Here is a 6,320-nt window from a genome sequence, read left to right as displayed (position 1 = left end):
TTGTGTCAAGTGCATTTGCAAAATCTGTCAAGCATCATAATGAAACTGGCTCTCATGAAGGCCTTCCCAGGAGGGCGAGACCAAAACCTACCTCTGCCGCAGACGAGAAGTTCATTTAGAGTTATCAGCCTGAAAAATGACATTAACAGCACCTCAGATTAGAGGCGTTATGAAGTCTTTACAGAGCAGAAGTAGCAGAAACATCTCACCATTAACTGTTCAAAGGAGATTAATGCATTTTTTGGCGCCTTCAGTATTCCTTTACAATGTAGAGAGAAATAAAAATCAGGAACCATCATGGAGTTAGAAAGTGAACGGTAGTGTATGTGGTTTATTAAAGATATATCGTAATGAAAAAATAAACTTTGTTGTTTATAATGGACTGGGAAAGGCTCCCAAATTTATTTTTTAAACACACTTTTTTTTATTATAGATGTTTGTATTTCATGTTGCTGTTCCTGTATGATCCTGCAGGTGGTGCACTCTAAACAAGACACAGCACAGCATCTTGTGTAGTAGCATCATTTGCCATGTTTGTTTAGAATTGTTACAAAAATCTGTGGAAAGTTGAGATATTTATAAAATCACAAGTGCATCCTTGAAATCAAAATCAAATTAGCGCCTATTGTAATAAAATCGTATCAGGTGGAGATTCTTATCCCTATTATTTAGGAGATTTGTACCTGAGACAGTTTTATAAATCAGATTATTTTAGATTAATTGCACACACAATGCTTATAAATAATCTAAATACAGAAACTCAAAGGTTCACATGAGATTTGTAAAAAAAAGTTTTTTTTATTAATATCACTGATATCAACACAACTTCATAGCTTTTTGGTGTAGAAAATTGCAATTACAAAAAATAATCACAGTGTGTCCCTTGCCAAGGCCAACCTTTACAATGAAAAAGTTTACAATGGTATAAAGTTACATGAAGTTCCTTGACTGGAAAAATGTTTTCCAGCACAGCTAGAACAATTAAAACCAAAAATAAAAATTTTAAATCAACAATACTTTTACTACTACTAATAAAAAACAGATGAATAAATTAGAGGTTTTATTCTGCAATAAACCACAACATCATTACATTAAATTTCTTCACATAGTATAACTTCTCAGTAAATTCAGTTTCAAAATAATTCTTCATCCAAGAAAAAATCTTCTTCAGTGTTTTACCAGCGCTAAGCGCTCGCGGTCAGCTAGCTTCTTCCTCTGTTCCTTTTTTAGTTGAACAGTTCGTTTGTCAAACCCAGCCGGGCTCAGAGCGACGCAGGTGAAGTTGGTGCTCAAGTCTTTTGCAGTGAGGTCTTGCAACAACACCTTGGAGTGGAGGAGCACCGTCCCGTCAGATGACCTGCAGACAGAAAGGTATAATGTTAAGGTTAGATATAAAGTACCATAATACACAAAGGTCCAACTAGCGACTGTAAATGTCCAGTGGTGATGATCATTGTGTTCATTTCTATTTTACGACCATGATAGAACCTCCGGTCAACATTCACACACCCATTCAGACACTACGATTCGCTAATCAACCTAATCTGCATGTCTTTAGACTGTGGGAGGAAACCGGAGTACCTGGAGGAAACCCACTAAGCACAGGGAGAACAAGCGAACTCCTGTTCCTGTTCTTATTTTCTAGCCGCTAAAAAAAAAACACTTGTTTCCTCACCAGTTCTGCTTTATTCTCTATTTTAGAGGTGAAAGTGTTGGAAATCGTACTGACTGTGAGCTACTGTACTAAGCACTGGAACTGGAGACTCCTTCCAGAATTCTATTTTACACGAAACATCATAATGTACATTTCAATTTTATTAAAACAACAACAAAAATATTTTTAGGCTTCAATCATGTTTCGTGTGTGTCCACTTTATACGTTCCTGCTGATGAGCTGTTACTATGGAAACGATTAAGCAGATTAATATGATCATGTGATTTGTGTTATTGCCAGAGCTGCTGTTATAGAGAATGAATCTCCTCCTCTCTCTGCCTGGCTGTGATACAGTAATAGATAAGTTCTAAAGCTCAGCATGCAGGAAGAGTGTGTTCTTACTTTCTCTCTGTATTTTTCACGTCGAACTTTTTATATTTTTCTTCCAAAAAGTCACCGTCGGCCAGCCAGTACACCATGGTCTCGTCCATCAGCCCTCCCGGGTTCACCAGGCAGGTGAGTCTGTGATCCCTGACTGAGGAGTGATGCATCACAGACAAACTGGTTAGGAACAGAGTTCAGCTTTCACTCGGCATTAAATCAGATTAAATCAGAAATGTCTCTAAAACTCTCCGAAGAATCTTTAATATAAAAACACTCATGTTTCGTCTAAGAAATGTAGAAGAGATAAGAATGCAGCTCACCTGTTTGTTTGGTGTTGATTTTGATGATCGTAGGTTGACTGATTTCCATCGCTGTAAAACAGATATTCGGATTTCAGCAAATTGAACCAATTTATAGAAAATTCACTGAGTTTTTGTTTTTAAAAACATTAATTTGGGATGAAAGTCTATAAACACTATAAAGGCAGATGTATCAAATATTATACAAAGTAATCTTTTTAGATTTTATTTGTATAGACAATATAGAAAATTTATTTGTTAAACCCTAATAAATACATTTTTTAGTTTTAAGCTGTAAACATGATAATTTATTTTTATGATTTATGTTATTTAGCTGCTCAGAACCTTAGGAATAATTGTGTGTAAAATAAATAAATATAAACAGTAACACAAGTGGGTTTGGAGAAACCGTGGAAATGTGTAAAAACAGAGATCTTTGTATAGAAAAACATATCAGTAGTGTCTACATAAAGTGTACTGAGGTTAGAACTGACTAAAACGACTCTCAGACACTAAATCCAACGTTTTCCAGCGACAGACAGAATTAAAGCCATTATAATACATTTATAAACTGATCTGAGGTCAGATTGTGAATGAACTCACTGGAATGAGCCGGGGTGTGAGAGGGGCAGTGGAGCAGCACGACAGCGCTGATATACACACTGAGAAATCCTACACACACACACAGAACACAAACACACTTTACACACACAGTCATGGCAAAATAATAACACACAGAACACACACTCCAGTAACAATAGGCTCCAATCACTTCTTTATAACGAATCTATAAACACAGAATGTTGATCCAGTAAACCAAAATACAAAATGATTCATCTTATTTCTCTTATTTTACTTTTTTTTTTTTTTTTTACTTTTTTTAAATGCTTAAAAACAAACTATAAAACAAAACTGCACCAGGCTTGAGATGCCCAGAGAAATGTTTAATAATCTTCCTAAAATAATAAAAATGATTATTTTAAAGATATTTTCATTTTGCTGTATTTTAGATTGGAGAAAAATAAATATTTCTGACTCTGTATAAAAAAATAAAGTGCAGCGACCTAATAATCTAATTATTGAAAAGCTGCTCTTTAGTTATACTGTATTATTTATTTTTGTACTTAGCTCTTATATTTGTATTTTTCCCTTGATCTTTATAAAAGGGATGTCATGCTGTATTTCATTGTACTTCATTTCATTGTAGATATATTTATGTTAGTAGCATTTCTTATTAAATTATAGATAAGCTAGATCGAAGATCATAAACCAAACAGTTGTGCTAATTTTTTATAAATATAATGGCTGATAAACAGCAACATGTTCTGATCTACAGCGTGCAAAGTCTCTCTTCTAAGGATAGAAAAACAGTTTAACAAACCATTCAGTTTTATAAAACAAGGCTCAAAGATAGGCTCAGGTTGGTGGATCTCAGGAGGTTTGAGGTTCATAAATACAGAAGAAAACCTCAACTGAAACATTCGGTTAAACTTTGTACTTTTTGAGAAACCAGACATTAGTGTGTACTTTACTAAAATTTCTGCCCTAAAACCCCCTAACACTTACATTACCATCATAAAAGTGAAAGTAAATGATTGAGAGACATAATTAAATCTGGTGGTTGAGCCAAATAAATAAACCCACCAGTCAAAAGTAACTCATAATTATATTTATTTTTTTTTACTCCTGTGCAGTAAAATGTTTAAAACAAAAAGCAGCGATCATAAAGATTAGATTGGTTAGTCCAGTTAAATACAGAAGTAAAGTAATAAGTGAAAGTTTGGTTTAAAACTCCTTTTTAAACAAGATGCTCCACTAAAAAAAGGAAAACAACACGACATAAAGACGGAGGCAAATCGATAAAGTGAATAAATAACTGAAATATATTTCCTTCCTTGAAACAAGTTTTAATTGTAAACTAAATTATTCTGCATAAATCTGCATATTTTAAATTATATATTTAACTAAGCATTTGTTATTTATTACCTACATTTTTTTTGTTATTATTATGATTTATTTCCTGTAATCTGTTTAAATGGAATTAAATTGGAACCTAAATACAGTAACTCAAAAGCAAGGTTAAAAATAATGTTATCTAGAATCTCATAATCTAATAATAATAAAAATAAGAATAAAAACACATTCGGGAATTTAAAAAAAAAAGCTCAATGGCTTGAATACACAATCAACATGTTTACATTTAAATAATTAGGAATAAATATGTAAATATAACACATGTATTAGAATGAGGTCTACCAAAGTTCTGGTCTTAAATAGTTAAATACTTTTTAATTCTGTTTATAAAGTGTGTTACTGAAGTCTGTGGAATGTATTTAAGATGTTAAGAGAAGTTTGCATTAGAATATAATATTGTATTAAATTATTATCTAAAGTCAAACATCTCGTGCATTAACCAGGAACTGCACGAGGACGTCAATAAAAGAGAGAACTCAGAAATAATCAAGAAAAATATATTTTATCACATCCTCCTGAAAAACGTCTGAAAATTTTATAGCAAAAATAAATCATTTATATTTCTGATAAATTTTCTGTAATGCTAGAAGTTATATCTTAATAATCTATTTATTCCCTTTATTTTGATATCTGTAATCAAAAATCAATCCAGAATGAATTAACCCCAGAGGTGATGATGTGATGATGTGATGATCTGTACCTGTAGTGGTGTCGGTCCGGCTCATGGTGCGGAGCATCTCACACCCCAGAGGCGCGAGCCGGCTTAAAAGAAGCGCTCTGACGTCACTCTGCTTCCGCTTTGGTCATGACGAGCGCTTCAATCGGAAAATACCGACGCAGTGTATATATATATGTGTATATATATATATATATATATACACACACACATCTCAGTGTTAAATATTAATTTATGCATATAAAAATAAATAAGTATCAATGTATTATAACTACGGATACATTCAGTTAAGGCTACCTAATAATACATATTTAATATAGCCTATGTATTATTTTTTATTTTTCAGACAAAAGAATAAATTCAAATAAACAACACTCCCCTAAACATATATAAACACAATCAAATATGCTTACCGTCTACAGTACAAAATGGATTTTAATATTTATTTTATGTTAAAATAAGTTTAAAAAAATATTACTATTATATAAAGCAGCACTTGGTTATTTATAATTGATTTATTAATTAGTTTATTTTATTACCGTGGTGGTACTGTATAGTACAGTACACTTTTATTAGTATCCAATTTTTTTTGTTTATTACTGAGGTCTGCTAGCAAGTTGTTTGTCTAGTTACTTAAATACAATTACATTTATTGTTAATAATAATAATAATAATAACAATAATAATAATAATGGGGCTGATGTCATAGTGCTTATAATAATTTGGCACGATAAAACTGTAAACATTTTAATTAAAATAAATTATTTCTTTAATAAAAACATTTAAAATAATGAGGTGTAAAATTAATCCAGTAGAGTGAAAATTAATGTTGAAATTTGTTTTACAGGCTGCATAATGTTTTAGAAACCTCTATACATAAATCAGCGATTTATCTACGGAGTGTAAACCGCATCGCTGCGCGTTGGTGAGGAAACACAAATCTAGTAGAAATAACTTTACAGATTGTGACATGATCAAGATTCAGATCATTAAAAGATCTTATAAGCACAACACTTCTAAAGTCATGGATTAGACTTCAATCCCTTATTTGGAGCTGAATTTATCTTAACTGAGAAGATTCTGTCTGTCTCTCACACACACACACACACACAACTCTATTATTATATCATTATTTAAGATGTGCAGCCGTGTGTTATTGAGCATCATCACACTCTGTAGTCCTGCTGAAATGTAAAACTTTGTGTGGTTTAGACGAGTGGAGCTTCTTGAATCATCTAATCCACCTCTGAGGAAATGAACCTGCTCGAAACTCGAAGCTTTTATAAATATTCTCCTGCAGTCTCTTTATTTCTCTCAACTGTGAAATCTTAGA

This window comes from Clarias gariepinus, chromosome 19, assembly GCF_024256425.1.
Source record: "Clarias gariepinus isolate MV-2021 ecotype Netherlands chromosome 19, CGAR_prim_01v2, whole genome shotgun sequence".
NCBI classification, from domain to species: domain Eukaryota; kingdom Metazoa; phylum Chordata; class Actinopteri; order Siluriformes; family Clariidae; genus Clarias; species Clarias gariepinus.
This window is presented reverse-complemented; position numbering follows the sequence as displayed.